The sequence below is a fragment of the Canis aureus genome, chromosome 11 (genome assembly GCF_053574225.1).
Source record: "Canis aureus isolate CA01 chromosome 11, VMU_Caureus_v.1.0, whole genome shotgun sequence".
Lineage (NCBI taxonomy): Eukaryota > Metazoa > Chordata > Mammalia > Carnivora > Canidae > Canis > Canis aureus.
In genome coordinates, this window is record NC_135621.1 from 7,142,513 (window position 1) to 7,161,117 (window position 18,605).

At 39.2% G+C, this 18,605-nt stretch overlaps 1 long non-coding RNA gene across 1 annotated transcript in view; it reads left to right on the forward strand.

Annotated features, from left to right (window-relative positions):
• The first annotated feature begins 1,428 nt into the window (after positions 1-1,428).
• Positions 1,429-18,605, forward strand: part of LOC144323309 (uncharacterized) — a 66,594-nt gene continuing 49,417 nt past the window's right edge. Inside the window, exon 1 of the long non-coding RNA XR_013388721.1 lies at positions 1,429-1,500. This is a non-coding gene — a long non-coding RNA (uncharacterized LOC144323309). The remainder of the gene's footprint in view (positions 1,501-18,605) is intronic.

Below are 18,605 nucleotides of genomic sequence, written 5' to 3' on the forward strand. Positions count from 1 at the left end.
GATACAAATGCTGAAACAAAAAAAAGTAACCCATGACCCACCACTCAAAAGTTAACATTTTGATGTTTCTTTTCATTCTTGTGTTTTTTACTTTCCTTTTAAAACTTACTATAACATTTTCAGCACCGTTAAATATCCTTTGAAAACATGATTTAAAACATTGTATACCATCCTATCATTATGATGTTCTTTATTTAACCTTTCTTTTGGTTTAGATATTAACCTTGTTTTCAATGTTTGGATATTAATGTGCAAAAATATCTTTGAATATAAAACTTTTTACTTTTGGTTACTTCCTTAGGCTTTCATGAAAGATAAAATATTTTCACTTACTTCTTTTGAAGAAAATACTTCTTAGTAGCCTATTTTTCTATAGGAATGTGTGTATTTTTCCCAGGGAAAGTATAATTGACATGTAACATTGTATAAGTTTAAGACATTCAATGTGTTGATTTGGATTTGGAAAATATATGATTTTGCAAAATCATATGTTTTGCAAAATGATCACTACTGTGTACTAGCTAACACTTCATCACTTCATATGCTTACCGTTACATTTTTCCCCATTAGGACAAATTTGTTTATTTCATTTTATTCATTTATTTTTTTTTTTTAAGATTTTATTTTTTTATTAGAGACAGTGGGGGGGGGGGCGGTGCAGCAAAGACACAGACAGAGGGAGAAGCAGGCTCCATGCTGGGAACCTGACGCGGGACACAATTCTGGGTCTCCAGGATCATGCCCTGGAATGAAGGCAGGCGCTAAACTGCTAAGCCACCCGGGCTGCCCTATTTACTTATTTATTTTTGAATATAGTTGACACACAATGTGACATTAGTTTCAGGTGTACAATATAACAACTCAAGTTTATACATTATTCTATGCTCACAAGTGTAGCATTATTTTTTTGTGGTGAGAATACTTAAAATCTATTCTCTTAACAACTTTCAAGTATATAATATGTTACTGTTTTATTTTATTAATTTATTTGAGAGAGACAGAGATAGCAAGAGAGCATGATGGGGAGGAGAGAGAGAAACAGGCTTGCACCTGAGCAGGGAACCTGACATGGGGCTCCAACTCAGGACTCTGGGATCATGACCTGAGCTGAAGGCAGATGTTTAGCTGAGCCAGTATGAAGCAAATGGTGAGATGTTGAAAAAAAAAATCATAGCAAAAAGGGAACAGTGAGTCAGAAGACAAAATAAAAAAGAACATCATCTTGGAAGATAAGAGCTTAAGGATTTCCAGAAAAAAACAAAAGTGGAATTTTAGAGGGTATATAATAGTTGGTATGTGTAGTGTGAAGACCCAGGCAGGAGGTGAGAATTAAGCTCAGGGAGTCAGAATCAAAGGGGCTGGGGTCAAGAGTTCAGTCCATTCTGGAGTGAAAATAAGGTTATTATGATGCTCAATGACGCCAGTCATCTGGGGGTGGTAGGCTAGATGAACGTTCAACAGCAGTAGGTAGGCCCACTGTTGAGTCTCCTGGGAGATGGAGTGAGTACCTTGGTCAGAATCAATGTCTGGTAATCCAAAGGGAGTAAGAATAAATTTAGTAAGGAAAGAAATTTCGTGTTTTGAAGCAGAAATCTAGATGGTAGTCCTGTGTTAGATATCAGCGATTGTCCTTGTATCTGGGAGCCGCAGCAAAAGAAGCGGGTCAGACGATGAAATTATTTTGCCAGCAGGAATACGGTTGGGCTCCCCAGGAACTATATCCCCATCTGTATAGCCTCCATTATTTACCTTAGGAGCAGGAATGCAATCATCTGTCACAACTTTGGCTGCTGGGAAGGAGAAAGAGGAGTTCTCTCACTTGAGTTCAAGTTCTTAAAGCATAAATTTGCCAGTGACCTAAGATTGTGTGGGCCCATATAGTGAGCTGCTAGGAAGGGCCAGTAGTACCTTGAGCAGCCTGTACCAGGCAGGGTATGGAGGTCTTAGTGAGGGGGTCTATTGTTGAAAATGGTTTCTGGTATAGAACAGTTAGTGAGTGGGAACATAAGTTATGATGAGAGTTAGGGGTTCTGCTAGTTCCTTTCATGAATAGAAGTCTAAATGGTATTGCCTTGTGTGAGAAAATTGCCCCTCGGCCATTGGCTAGACTAACCAAACCATAAGGCTGTTAGCAACAGCTCAGAAGTTTGTGAAAGTGTCAATATTTAAAGGCCCTTTTTTATGGCCTCCCTGGGATATAGGTGAACAGCTATGAGTCCCACCAATTGGGCTGAGCCAGGAGTGCCCTCCTTAATTAGAGAGGTGCTTTGGGGCAGGGTGGAATGTCATGGCCTTCCACTGAGATGCATTACCTACAATGGTGGCACTGCCACTGGTGAAGAACACTGACTCCCTGTCAGTCTCTGAAAGTTGGTGCTAGAGAGGTCCCCAGGATGAAGAGGAAGTGGGGTGCCACTACCAGTTCAGCAAGGTCCTTGGGCAAGGGTTGAGTATGGAGGAAGCCACATCCTTCTGTGATTTGGAAAAACCTTTCACATCAGGTTTGGCCTTCTCATAAAAGTACCATTTCCAATTCACCATGGAGGCATCCATGGCTATACTAAGCTTCCGCTGGGAGGGATCTCTAACCTAGGCCATTATAGGAACTTGGAAACAGAACAGTACTGGGTGGAGGCTGATTAGGGCTTTGATTTCTAAAAGAAACCAATAGTATGCCAGAAGTTGGAGCTCAAGGAGAGTATATCTGGCTGTTGCTAGGCAAAATCATTAGTCCAAAACCTCTTAGGAAGCCAGATGGATTTATGTTTGGTCCAGAGACTCCAGGACACATAGTCAAGTGTTGCCAATGATTTGACTCAGAATACAGAGCCAAAAATTAATTTAAAAACAAAGACGGTGAATGCAGGTGGGACTAAAGATAAGTCTTGTCAAGCTGCCTGTTTGAAGCTTCTAAAGTGCACTGTTGAGCCTCACCCCAATGGAAGGCAACAGACTTACATATGATTGTGCATATGAGGCAAAAAATTAATGAGAGGTGAGGAATGTGATGCCTCCGAACATAAAAAGTCCTAGTATGTGTGGTGCCTGAGTGTAGTAGGTACTTTAATAGTGAGCAATTCATGTTTGACACCTAGAGAATATTTCAGTTCTTAGAGAACCAGATGATGCCCAGAAGCTTGACAGATGAATGATTGCCCAGCCATGTTAGTGTAGATGGCAAGTGGGAATGTGTAGACTTGCCTTGTCAGAAGGACCCCTCAGCATGCCACTCATATAATGCCAAAAATGGCAATTTCCCAATTGTAAGGTATTTAAATCCTGGCAGCAGAGGTTATGTGTGATTGCAGGACTGTTTAAATATCCCATTGGGAGCTAAGTAAATGTACCCTGTATTTTCAAAAATGAAAGCAAATTGGTAAGGGATTCTTCCGCAATGGGAACAGGTTAGAACATATTAGCTAGGTCAGTGACAGCAAAGAACATTCTTCAGCCCGTTGTAGGTCCTCAATTGTATAATTTTAGGAATTGGAGCCTTAATGAGAAGAATCTAAGCATTGAGGTTTCTCTAGTCAGTGGTGAGGCACTACTCATTAGTGACTGCCTTACATACAGGACAACTGTGGCTATTGAAAGGGGAGATTGTCAGCTAATTGACTCCATCTCAAGCATATGTTTAATGACAGGGCACTGGCTTCAGTGCTTTGCTTAAGTTGGTATTGGGAGGTGTTTATCATCTTGACTAGAGGAAGAAGAGTCACTGGCATCCATTTGGTGACTCCCCCCAAGAAAGCCAAGAACTTGGGCTTGTTCCATGTGGCTTGGCACAGTATCAATACATCTATGCCTAAAATAGGAAAAAAAAAAAAAAAGCCAAGGGGCCACTACCGGAAGAAGCTATTTGAGTCAAATGATTCCAACAGTTACATCAGAATGGTATCATTCACCTTTACTTGTTTTATCAACAGTGCTCCCTATATTGAAAGGCTTCCCCTTTGGGAATTTAGAGAGATTGCCTGAAAGGATGGTGATTTGGGCCCTGGTGTCTAACAGGACCAAAAAGGACTATGTATTTTTATTGTCCCAGTAGAATACCAGAGTAGTATAGGAGCAGTTGTCCCCAGGAGGTAGGACAAGCCCCATGGAGCCACTGGTTTCCTAGGATAGAAGCTTAAGTGTATGCCAGTCCTGGAGATGAGGGAAGGATGCACAAGAAGGAGTGGGGACTGGGTCTGCGACAGAAGAGTTAGAAGTAACTGTGTGGCAAGAGGGTGGATTGTAGAAAGGGGCCATAGCTGGAGAAGGCTAGTTTTAGGGACTAGAGTTTAGAACTGGCTGTCTGGTGATCAACTGGCTAGGAACCCTGAGGTTTCATAACTCCCAGGAAAGTTTCCTGTTTATTCCCATAGTGGCAAAATTATGTAGAGGATTTACTGAGGAGGAAGTGAAGAGCCCTTTTATTAAGGGAAATTTTCTCAAGGGGAACTCCTCTGGGGCAGAGGGAGTGGAGGGACATGAGTCTGGAGTATCTGGACTTCTGAACAAGAATCTCCTCCATGTCTGGCAGCCATGGCAACAGGCTCCAAGTACCTTTTGAATGGTTTTGGCAATCCCAATAAAATGTAGTGCCACCCACTAATTGGAGAGAGCACCATGTCAAAAGAATTCTCTGGACTCAAGGTCAAATGGAGCCTCGGTAGTGTTACAAATGATGAAATGATCATTGCGTCACTATTACGGTCACAAAAATGATGAGCCCATTGGACCAGGCCAATGTGGCACAGCAGGAGACTGGCCTTATCTCAGGTTTTCCACTCATTGTGAGCCTTAGCAGTGATCACTGTGCCAGAAGGATAGGCACAGTGCCAGGCAATAAATACCAAGTGAGGAAAGGGAGGGCCCTGGTATGAATATCCGGGGACTTTTCTTTCCTTCTCCTACTTCATCCTCACCAAACATCTGGATAAACCCTGTCAACTTTTCCCCTAATGGCAGGGGGGCCTTCCGAAGCATATTTCACTGTACTTCACCATTCAGGGGGGAAACTGAGGGGACCTAGGATCTGTGGTATCTCAGAGGAAACATGCATATAGCCCTGATGCATCTTGGGGAAAACTATAGATTTTACGGTTTTTAGAGATACCTGCCAGTTGGCACATTTTGGTGGCCATATGCAACAATTCAGAGCTTCTTCCTAGCACCTGCCAATCAGCTTCTTTCTGTCCTTCCTGCTACACAAAATCTTTAAAGGTTTGAATTTCAGTTAAAGTCTAATTTTCCACTTCAGCTTCTGCTTTTTGGTTTTCTCCTGTTATGTTGACCTTCCTTATTGTTATGGGAAAATTTGTGGAAAACCTCCCTCTGAGCCCTCTTCATAAGCTGCCACTTCCCTCTCCAGGGTGTTCCAATTGACCTCTCTGGGACTGGAGTCCAACTTCACTTGCTCATCACTCACAGAGTACTTGGGGAAAGCCCTTAGGTCTCTGGAGCATAATACCAGAGCCTTGACATGTTGGTATACAGAAGAATCAAGCAGTGCCCAGGAAGCTTCCATTGGGGGGAGGGGTTGCATTTATCCAGGAAGTGATGAACCTCCTTAGGGATTTTAGGATGCATGGACACAAGCTGCTCAGGACATCTATCTGTCCACTAATTCTTTAGGAATAGAGCCTTTAAAGTTCTGTCAAGCTGGAGAATAAAGAGCAACAGCAGTGAGTGGGCAGCCACATAGAGAGCACAGGCCCCACGAAAGCTGCTTTTCCCCTTTAATGGTGCCATTAGTTTCATGTTGCAAGACTATTTCACTCATCAGGTTAGAACACATAGTCCCAGGATGACCTACGGACTCAGTAGTCCCAGGGGGAGGTCTCTCTCTTCCTTGTCTACCAGAAAATCCTTGATTTATGGTTTTACCCTCAAGGCTCACCTTGAGTAGTACTAATAGCCCTGTGATCCAGTCCACACTCCTTAACCCAACTTGGCCCAAGGCGTGGGGGACACTTACATGTATGAGTAGTCACTTAAGGCCTCTATAACTGTTGTTCTAACCATCTCATTAAACCCTTTGACCTTGATCATGGTGCTCTGGAGAGATTGTTGAATTATTACAGCAGTAGTGACACATCGGGATAGATCCCTCAGGCAACACAGGACAGAAGCAATACACAGCAGAACATAACTTTATGGGGAACCTCCAGTGGGTGATGCTGCCTTCCCAAATGGTGTTAACTCTCCTGGGTTAGCCAGTTGCTGCTAAAGGGCCTTCCCCTTAGTGGATTACCAATGCAAGTAGGCAAACCTGTACCCTACCCAATTGCTGTCATCCCAGCCTAGTAATAACAATGTTACCAGCTAGGAATGTCTAAGGCACTCACCTCAGTCCGTATTAGTAGTAGTAAGCCCCCAACAGGCTGTTTCCCATGAGAGCCAGTATTGGTGGCTGGACTGGCCCTTCTTATTTTGATTGCAGGACAAACTTCAAAAACCATCAAGGAACTTGAGAAACCTGATTGATTACTCACAGGTCACTAGATTTATTTCTCACCACTCAACTGAGGGCCCCACAGTGAGGTCACAGATAAAGGAAGAAAGCGAGTGTAGACCTGGGCGCCCTCTTTATTAGGGTCCAGGGTGGAGTGTCTAGAGTTTTGTAAGTTCACTCTTTATTGGCTAATTTAAAGCATAAAAGTGAGAATTAGGGCATTGGAAAGAAGAGGGTTTACTCAACTGGTAAGTTATGTAGGTTATTTAGGACCTGCCAAAAGAGAGAATTCATGGGTAGGGGAGGCCTGATACCCTGTCTGATTGTTTTTGCTAAGTAGTTGTCTCATGTAGGTGGTAATGATTATTTAAGATGAATGTCTTTTGAAATGGATGCACTGACAAAAGCTGAGAGCCAGGCAATTTTATTAAATTTGTTTATTTTAACAGTTTTGAGATGGAATCCTTACAATTTTCTATATGTAAAATCACATCCTCTACAAACAGTATTACTTCTTTTCTGTTTTGAATACCTTTTATTTATTTTTTAAATAATATTTTAATATATTTTATTATTTTTTTAATAATAAATTTATTTTTTATTGGTGTTCAATGCCTTTAATTTCTTTGTTTTACCTGATTGCTGTGGCTCATACATCCAGTACGATGTTGAATAAGACTAGTGAGAGTGGGCACCCTTGTTTTTTGTTCCGATCTTACAAGTAAAGCTTTTAATCTTCCACTGTTGACTATAATGTTAACTAAGGTTTGTCCTATGTGACCCTTATTATGTTGAGGTATATTTCTTCTACACCAAATTTGTTGAGGGTTGATTTTTTTTGTTTTTGTTTTTTTGTGTTTTTTTTTTTTTGTTTTTTTTTTCATGAAAAGATGTTGTATTGTGTCAGATTCTTTTTCGGCAACAATTGAGAAGATGGTGTGATTTTTATCTTTCATTCTGTTCATAAGGTGTATGACATTTATTGATTTACGTTTAACTATCCTTATATCTGAGGATAAAGCCTACCTGATTATGTGCATGCTCCCTTTAAAGTGCTGTTGAATTCAGTTGGCTGAAACTTTGCTAATGATATTTTCATCTATGTTCATTAAGGAAATTGGTCTATGGTTTTCTTGTAGATGCCCTTATGTGGCTTTGGTATCAGGGTAATGCTGGCCTGGTAAAATACGTTTGGGAGTGCCACCTCCTCTTCAATTTTTGGGAAAAGTTTGAAAAGGATTGACATGAATTCTTTAAATGTTAGATTTTATATGAGATCTTTTTACGTACAGAAAGGGTTTTTATGTAGACATTAAGGGGTTTTTGTTTTTGTTTCTGTTTGGTTTTCTTTTTACTTAAGATAAGCATTTTCCACTATAAATTTCCCCTTAGGACAACTTTTGCTGCATCCCGTAAGTTTCGATGTGTTGTACTTCTGTTTTTGTTTGTCTCAAGATATTTCACTTTTTATTTCTTTGAGATGTGGGTTGTTCAGGAATGTGTTGGTTAATTTCGACTATTTGTAAATTTTTCAGTCTTCCTCCTATTATTGCTTTCTATTTCATATCATTGTGGTCATAATTTGTGTCTTAAATTTGTTAAAGCTTGTGCTATGGCCTGATATAAGATCTGTCCTGGAGAATGTTACATCTGCGATTGAAATACTGATTCTGCTGCTGTGGGGTAGAGTGTTTTATATACGGTTTGTTTGGTGCATTTGGTCTCCAGTGTTCTTCAGTGTCACTGTTTGCATATTATTTTCTGTCTGGATAATCTATCTGTTGTGTGGTTTGGGGTACAAAAAGTCCCCGAATTATTGTACTGGTTTTTATTTATCCTTTAGTTCTGTTAGTGTTTCCTTTATATGCTTAGGTGATCCAATGTTGGGTACATGAATACTATATACTAAATATACTATAGTTATATTTTCTTGGTGAAATGACCCCTTTATTACTATATAATGAGCTTCTTTGTCTCCTGTGACTATTTTCAGCTTAAAGTCTATTTTGTCTGCAATTAAGTACAAGCATATTGTGTTTTATTGCACTTCTCTTTATTGCACGTCACAGGTAATGTGGTTTTTACAAATTGAAAGTTTGTATTAAGCAAATATATCAGCACCATTTTTCTAATTGCATGTGCTTACTTTGTGCCTCTGTGTCACCTTTTGGTAATCCTCACAGTATTTTGAACTTTTTCATTATTTATTGTGTGATCTGTGACGAGTGATTATGACTAGCTAAAAGTTCAGGTGATGGTTAGCATTTTTCAGCAATGAAGCATTTTTTAATTAAGGTGTATACATTGCTATTTTAAATATAAAATATACTATATACTGTTGATAATTAACAGATGACAGAATTAATATAAATGTAACTTTTATGTGTACTGAGAAACCATATAGTGTATTTGGTTCACTTTATTGCAGTGGTCTGGAACTAAATCTGCAGTATCTCTAAAATTCTCTCTCCCTGTTTAGCTACCTCTGGGCTCTTTTGGTTAGCATTTGCTGGGATTATCTTTTTCCATCATTCATTTTCAATCTATGTGTCTTTTAAGGCTATCGTGAATCTTTTGTAGGCAGCATATCACTGTTATCTTGGTTTTCTTTTCTTTTAAATCTGTTCAGCCACTCTTTTGATTAGAGAATTTAATCCACTTACATAAAATAATTATTGATAGCTATCACTTCCTATTTTAAATTGGGCCACTGGCTGGGCTGCACAGTCCTCCCCGGGTGAGTGCAGTCACAAGGTGTGTTCCCTGGCAGGGTGGTGCTGTTGGTCGCAGTTTGCAGTTACTTGGTGCTGTAACCTGTGGTCTTCACTTGCTCCCAGTCACATAGGACCTCAGACTGTGCTCCTCAGGTGGATAGTACAGCTGTCTGGACACTGCTCAGGCAGGGCTTCAGCTAGGGCTTCATGATTAGACAGGGCCTTGGGCTGTGCTCCAGAACTGGGCAGGTGCTGCCTGTGCCCTGCTATTAGACGAGCTCACTGGCCAGGCTCTCTGGTCATACGGGGCTTCCAGCTGTGCCCCACAATTAGGTGAGTTAGGTGTGCATAGATGTTGTGCTCTGTGGTTGGGCATGGTCACTATCTATGCTTCCTGGTTGGGTGGCACCAGGGTCCTTGCTAAGCAAATAGGCAGGGCCACTAGGTTGGGCTCAGCTGTTAGATGGAGCTCTCAGCCTGCGCATACCATAGGCCGGCCTCTAAGGCTGCTTCAAATCGCTGTTTGGGCTTCCTGGTTAAATGGAACTGGAGGTTATGCTCAGCAGTTGGGTGGGTCTACTGACTTGTTTCTCTGCACTAATATGCCATAGAATTTTCTCTGCAACTTCCTGGCATCTGTGGCCAGACTTTCAGATGGGACAGGCCTGGAAACTATATTCAGCAGTTGATGGGGCTGCTGACTTGCTTTCCTGTTCAGGTAGAGTGATAGAATGGGCTCCACAGCTGCTAAGGCTCTCTCCTGGGGACTCAAACCAGGCAGAAATGCCAGCCGACTTCCCCTGGCCAGATGGAGCCATGGCCAGAATGTCAGCTTGGGCACCACTGCCTACAAGACCATGGTCAGCCAATATCCACGTACTGGTTTCTGTAACCCATGACCCCTTCTCTGTCTCTGTCCCTGGTGGTCCAGGCACCCCAATTATTTCAGTGGTCCCCATGAGGCAAGACCCAAGTGCCTTTGTGGGAAGCATCCTACATGCTGTGGAACAGGATGGCCACCTTGAGCTCTCTTTTGCCCACTGGAGAGACCATAGGTAACGGAGTCCTGTGTGCACCACTCCTGGGGAAGGAGCAATGCAGTCAGAGTGAAACAGTCCTCTTACCCTTCCAATGTGGCTCTTCTATCTCAATGGCCCTAGAACATGCTTCTGCCAAAACCCTGGATTCTGGGATTTTCACCAAGGTGTCCTGTCTATGGATAGCTGCTAGTTGGTCTCTCTGTAAGTGGGATTGAAGTCAGAAACCTCCTATTTGGCCATCTTGATGATATCACCTTATTGTTTCTTTTTAAAAAGGAAAAAAATAACCTGACTCTGGCTTGTCAGTAGAAAGAGAATATAGATTACCCTCTCTGCTCCTTAGTTATTAGGCTGCTATTAAGCAACCACTGTCAGACTTAAAGTAAACAGATATAAAAGGAAAAACATAACCCACTTGTGTTGATTCATAGAAATTCATCTGGTATGACTTTGATGAACAAAGGTAAATCTCTGCCCTTACTCCTTGATTCTTGATCAGAAATAGAAATAAATTATTTCAGTCAAATATAGTTTGAGTTAGTTCCTTACATGGTCTAGTGCCTGGAAGACCACATCTTCAAGCATGAGGCACACAAGCATCTTTCATTCTTTCCTCCCATCTACTGTGACTAATACAAGAAAATCTATTTACTAGAATCCCATATCCTACCACCTTCAACTTTTATTTTTTTTAAGATTTTATTTATTAATGAGAGACACACAGAGAGAGAAAGAGAGAGAGAGGCAGAGACACAGGCAGAGGGAGAAGCAGGCTCCATTCAAGGAGTCTGATGTGGGACTCGATCCCCAGACCCGGAATCATGCCCTGAGCCGGGATCATGCTCTGATGCACAGTCTGCATCAGAGTGCTGGCAGTAGATAGCAAGGAGGGTTATCTATTTCAAAATGCAACATGGGTTACAGTGTTATATCTTCAGCTCCATATGATCTAAGTTCTTGTGATTTGTTCTCGGTACGCATGGTAGTCTTAAATTCAGTTAACCTCAGGGATCAATTAATCAGTTAATCGCAACATCAATTTATTTAACGTAGCTAAAGTGATAATAATAGTAATAATATAATAGTGATAGAGTCCATTATTAGTCAATATTAGCCACCAGAGAGGATTCAGATAGCCCCTAATGTTTCTTACCATTGTCTGTCAGGGGATGGCATGTCTTTGGAGTGTCGCCTTTGGATCCTCTTTTGAGATCTTCTTCCTTTATAACTCATTAAGGCTAGTACATGACCCCTGTCAACTACCTCCCATTTGGGAATGGTTTCTTGTCCTGGAAAAACCTATACTCCCTTTAGAAGAAGACCATTTTTCCACTAGAGGATATTTGGTGATGTCTAGAACATTTCACATACTGCAATGCATAAGACAACACTCCACAAAAAGGAATTATCCAACTCAATATATCAATTGTACTGAGGTTGAAAAACTCTCTGCTAAAATGACTGGGATGAATATCACATGGGGAAAGAGTAGGTGACATAGAACTTACATTATTATATCTATTATTTTTGATTTTCACTATCACAATAATCTGTCATATAGGTCTTATTATCCCCATTTTACACATGAAGAGGGTATTGTGTGTGAGCACATGTGTATAGGTAGATAGGTAGACAGATGGAAAGAAACATTACAAATAACCCTACAAAGTATATTTAATGATTTGTTTTCTGTCAGTGTTCAGAAAATATATGATGGTTCAAATGGACTATTTTGCTCAATAGCTCAAGGGCCAAGATCTAAATTCAAGTCTTTTCTACTGCAAATTCCTCCCCTTTCCGTGGTATGACTCTAGTTCTAATGTCACAAATGCATATTTATTCATCTGTGAGGTATTGATGAACACTCACTTGCCCTAAAGGGTAGCTGGACCTGGAAAGTAGGAGACTGCATGTATTCACACACATGTAGCTCTGTGCAGTTGTAGAAAGGATTTTTCATATGTTATCTCATCCTTAAATGTTAAAGTAAATGAAATTTGAACACCATTTTGCAATTGAACAAACTGAGGGAGCACAAGTTTAGGTATGCTGAGACCCAAACTCAGATCTTTCTGATTCTTTCTGTTACTTTTTGCTAGAAAAGCCATTGTCACCTTAGCTTTTCTCGTGTTCTTCGCCCTGAGTGTTCTTGTAGTGCTTTTCAAATTTTTGAACATGGTGATAATGTTTACTCAGTCATTTTAGGCAAAGAGAGGTGTTACTTGCTTATCATTCTGAGCCTTCAGCTGTTTCAAAGCCTCCTAGGCCATAAGAGCTGAAAGGATTCAATAATTTGGTATACCAGTAACCTACACCAGCTCATTGTATGCACTGATTGAGAATATTTATTTAGTCTCACAAGCAGGCTCTATGACACTTCTCTGTTGACTCCATTGCTCCCCAAAATGTAGTAGGCAGCACCATTAATATGTCAATAACAGTATGGATTTTTTAAAGATTTTATTTATTTATTTATTTATTTATTTATTTATTTATTTATTTATTTATTTATTTATGAGAGATACACAGAGAGAGAGAGAGGCAGAGACACAGGCAGAGGGAGAAGCAGGCTCCATGCAGGGAGCCCCACGTGGGACTCGATTCTGGGTCTCCAGGATCAGGCCCTGGGCTGAAGGCGGTGCTAAACCGCTGACCACCCGGGCTGCCCAACAGTATGGGTTTATAATCAAGACTATAATGATTACTGCCCACATTGGATCCTACCTGTACATAAACATAACATTTCCATGTTCTCTAATATTTTAAACATTACAGAAAGATCAATTCAGACACTATCCACATTATTACAGGGGTAGATTAAAGAAACTCTTGCCCCTTGAGGATCTTTCACCCAAATATTTTCTCTCCTTATCCACAGAAATCTGTAAGAAATGTGAATTATGATCTAATCCATTTTTGTGTGTGTTGCACATGCACCATTAATCCTTTACATGCTATTTTAATTCACTTTGCCTAACAAAAACAAGATTCTTAATGATATATTAGCTCAAATTTAACATGTCAGGAATTAGAGATATGAATCTCAAGATGTAATAACATGTCGGTATGAGTGAATTTCCTTCGGTGTCACTTTTGGAGCCTATTTTTCCCCCATTGGATCTTGGTCTCTTCAGATAACACTTCCCAACCCCCATCACACCATTATAAATAAGTTTTAAACTCCGCTGAATTAAATAATTTCACAGTTTCCTCTTGGCTAACCTTTTTCTCTAGCTAATCTAGAATTTCTATAAAATGTGAACAGATCAAATAATCACATGCATCCTATTTCTTACTTGAATGTGATAATTGTTAACATCTTGCAGTATTTTCTATTACCATGAATAAGATCACATTGATTCACTTCATCAAAGATACTGAAAAGATTAACCATTTGTAGGAACAGAATATGGTGAATAGTTTATCTGATAGGTTCTTAGTGGAATTGAGTTATGATTGGAAGAGATTATAAACTTTTCAAATATGATATCTCAGAAGACATTTATTAGCTTTTTTATGGCTAAGTGTTTTCAACCTGCTATGTTAATATTTAGTAAGTTAGTCTCCTGATGAAGAGAAGATATATTCTTAATGGAATTACATAGAACAAACTGCAATGTCAGTCACCTGTGAATTAATTATCCAAAACCTAGACTTGGTAATTTAAATATTATAATCTCATGTGCCTGTGCTTTCAAAACAAATACCTGATACTCATACCCTGAACATTTTGGTTTTTTTTAAAGATTTTATTTATTTATTTATGAGAGACACAGAGAGAGGCAGAGACATAGGCAGAGGGAGAAGCAGGTTCCATGCAGGGAGCCAAATGTGGGACTTGATCCTGGAACTCCAGGATCACGACCTGAGCCAAAGGCAGACGCTCAACTACTTGAGCCACCCAGGTGTCCCAATATTTTGTTTTTTTTTTTTTTTTTTTTTTTTTTTTTTTTTTTTTTTTTAAATTTATTTATGATAGGCACAGAGAGAGAGAGAGAGGCAGAGGGAGAAGCGGGCTCCATGCACCAGGAGCCCGACGTGGGATTCGATCCCGGGTCTCCAGGATCGCGCCCTGGGCCAAAGGCAGGCGCCAAACCGCTGTGCCACCCAGGGATCCCCCAATATTTTGTTTTTAAAACAGAAATTAAACTGAAAACAAAACATTGTGATCCACCTTTATGTTTACAACCAATAAAACTTAGCTCTAATCAAAGTTTTTTTTCTGTCTAATCCGAACATTAGAATTACACACATAACACACACATATAAACATACAGATTCTTCTCATTTCTTCTTCCAAGCAGAGAATTGTGCTTACAAACTGAGAAAAAATTTATTTCAAAAATAACTTATAGACAGTGACTCATACTTTGTGGAATAGGAGAAAAAAACCTTTGTGGCCATAAGTCTGTTTAGGCCTCTCCGCTGCTTAAAAAGTCTTCAGTAATCTCCCCTGATGCACTGACTTGAGGATAAATAGGAAGCATGTTATTAAGCAGCCAAGAACCTTCATAATCAGAGCTAAGCTTGTTTTTCCAGCCTTGTCTCTCACCCCTCCTCACAATTTCTTCTGATCCATGTCTGGTCTAGCTGATGCTCCTTAAATCTACACCTCAGGACATTGTTATTTCATGCCTTTGCCCAGAAATGTCTTTCCTAGGCTTCTACACCTGACAAGTTCCAATATTTTTTTCTCAATGAGAATAATCAGCATTCTTGCCTTACGTCATGCCTACAGCCCTAGTTAGCCACTTGCTCTTCTTAGGCTATCTTGTACATACCTCTCCCTTGGTTAAACATGACACATTTTCCCAGAACAGAAATGTTTGATTTTCCTCCAAGAAACATACAGGACCTTGGATTGTGCATCTTGTACAGTAATCTTATACTTGTTTCAACTTAAACTTATTTTCCCTTTATAACATCATTCCTTCACTTAATTTGGTTTTACCTTATTCTCTTAGATGAACACATTTTCAAATAAATATAAGTTATATTTAACTTAAAAGCTGGCATTGGAATTCTTTTAGAAAAAAATGCCCTTATTTGGAAGCACATTTTTAAGCCATTGGGGGAAAATGTAAAGCTCCTTTGGGCAGACTTCAGGATAACAAAAGTGATCATCAAATTGTTCTGCAATAATAATAATAATAATAATAATAATAATAATAATAAAAAGAAATTTATTAGTAGAAAACGAAGAGGGAGGAAGAGAGGAGGGGGAGAAAAGAGTATAATATATAGAAGATTTCAGCTAGAATTTTGGATATTGCAGGGGGACTTAGGAACAGGATTATCCTAAGATTAATTAAAGCTAATTTCATTGATGTTAATAGAGACCTATCTATCATTCCAAATATCCAATAAATATTCTGCACCAGGAAACAGAATTCCATTTCTGGGATGTCTAGGTGCATAGCAGGATACTATGCACCTAGACAGGAAAAATATTTCCTACAGGAAAAATATTTTTTTTATTCCACATGTGAGTGATGTCATATGCTAAAAGAAGATCTCTAAACCGAGCTAATTGTGGAGGTTGGGAGCTAAGTCAGGTATGTCCATAAGAACAGAAGAACACTTGATATTTGCAAGAATGCTGTTCTAGGCGTGGACCACAATCCATGGAATGCATGTTAAGTTAACTTGAGCTATACTTTAAGGACAGTGTGATTCCACCAGATAGCTAATATGGAAACAAAACAAAACAAAACAAAACAAAACAATCCTGGTGCTATTAGCATATGATTTTGTTTGAAAATTCTTAGCAGGAGAAGGTTCCAAAAATCTTTCCAACTAGAGAAATAGGGCGGTGATTTTATAGACATTAGCAGGAGGGCTTACATAATTTTCAGCTTATTTTAAGAGCAGTGTAAGGGCAAATATAAATTAAAAATAAGATGCTTAATTCTCCTTTTTAAAAATAAGGAAACTGCCTCCCCCCTTTCCTTAGAACATTTATTTATAAAGAACTTGTAAGTTCTTTTTCTGTCTCTGTGAAATGCATGTAAATCTTTTCTAGAGTTATTAAGCCTCTATATGACCCCGAAAGTCTTTCTCCAGGATCTGGGAACCAGCCTCATTGAAATGTAAGAATCAAAGGAGTTTGCATCTCTCTCCCCAGTTTCTAAGGGAAGGTAGGAGCCTAACTTGAGCAAGTGTCTGGCTCTAGGTTGCAAAACTGCCTTCTATCATAAAAATATGACAAATTTATTTTCCTTTCATATAAAAACAAGTAGTAAAGGTACTCCCCCCCCCCCATTTACCAGATGAATCAATTAGCATGAACTACGTATGACATGTGGTACTTTCAAATACTCTTAGTTGAGAATCCGTTATCCTGTATCTTTAGAAAATGTAGGCAATGGATCTGCTTGCCTATATGAGAGGATGCAATTTCTTCCTGTCTTTTCACTCTGTTAGCACATTGCCTGTGGTACATACCACATTCTGGTTTAATGCTCATTCATTACTAATAAAACTGTTTACTTTCTGTACTATCCTTGTGGAGAGGTTTTCTGGATTGGAAGAAGATTTAGTTTGTGATTATTTCCCCAGCGGTTGGTCAAACAATTAACCAACAATTGTTCGAAAGATGGCTTCCCCAAAAGGGAGGAATTTTTCTTGGAGATTAGCAATCACTGGGTAATTTGGATTTACAGAGAGAGAATGGAGAGGAGAGTATATTACACCATCAGAAACCAAGGTCTTTTGCAAGAGACAGTGAGGAAGAACAGCTGTGTGTTGGGGAGGGTGATACAAGGATGTATAAAAATCACAGTGGAAAATTCTCACTCTGTGTATTATAATGAACTATAGAAATTGGCAATTATTTATTGGTTGGAGTGATCTGCCTCCTGTAAACACACTGACATTAGATTGTGTGATTCATATTTGTATCCTTGACATCTAGAATATATTACTAATACACATTGTTATTGATATATAATTGGCATAACATTGTGTAAATGTAAGGTGTACAATATGTTCATTAAATACATCTATGTGTCGCAGCGTGGTTACCTCCATAGCTTTAGCTAACATCTCTATCATGTCACGTAATTATCATTTCTTTTGTGTGGTAACAGTTAAGACGTAGTCTGTTAACAATTTTGAGGTATATAATATAGTATCATTGATGATAATCACTGTGCTGTGATTATTATTACTTATTTATCTACTAATTCCTAGTTTGTACCCTTAAATAATATCTTCCCAATTCCCCCACCCCTCAGTTGCTGATAACCATCATGTTGCGTTTCTGCAAGTTTAGCTTTTTTTTTTATTCCACATGTGAGTGATGTCATATGCTATTTGCCTTTCTCTGTTTGGCTTATCTCACTAAGCATAATGCTCTCAGGGTCCATCCATATTGTTGCAAATGGCTGGATAATATTCCATTGTGTATAAATAGCCACATCCTTATCCATTTATCCATTAGAAGACACTTAGGTTGTTTCTAATTCTTGACTGTTGTGAATAATGCTGCAATAAACATAGGAGTGCAGATATCTTTTTGATATACTGTTTTCATTTCCTTTGGGTATATACCCAGAAGTGGCACTGCTGGATCATGTTCTATTTTTGACTTTTTAAGAAACCTCCATAACCATTTCCCATAGTGACTGTACCTGTTTACATGCCTACTAGCAACACAGAAAGATTCCTTTTTCTCTACACCCATATTAACACTTGTCTTTTCTCTTTTTGATCACAATCATCCTAACAGGCGTGAGGGGATATTTCATTGTGGTTTTTAACTTACATTTTCCTAATGATTAGTGGTGGTCAACACTTTTTCAGATATCTGTTTTCCATATGGATGTCATCTTCAAAAAATTGTCTATTTGGTTCCTCTGCCTATTTTTTAATCAGGTTTTCTTTGTTTCATTTTGTTTTGTTTTGAGGTGATTATTACTGACTTGTCTGACTTCTTTATCTATGTATTGGATATTAGCCCCTTATCTGACAGTTTGCAAATATTTTCTCCCAATTTGTAGACTGTCTTTTCATTTTGTTGTTTCTTTTGTTGTACAGAAGCTTTTAAGTTTAATGTTGTTCCATTTACTGAGTTTTGCTTTTGTTGCTTGTGCTTTTGGCATCAAATCCAAAAACTTACTGCCAAGACCAAGGTCAAGGAGCTTCTTCTCTATGTTCTTCTTGGAGTATTACAACATTAGGACTTTTGCTTAAGTGTTTAATCCATTTCAAGTTAATTTTTGCTAGTGATATAACATAGGGGTCCAGTTTCATTTTTCTACATATGGTTATTCAGTTTTCCCAGCACCATTTATTGAAGAGGTTGGCCTTACCCCATTGAATGTTCTTGGCCCCTTGGTCAAATATTAGTTTATTGTATAAATGGAGATTTATTTCTGGGCTCTGTACTGCTCCCTTAGTCTGTGTCTGGTT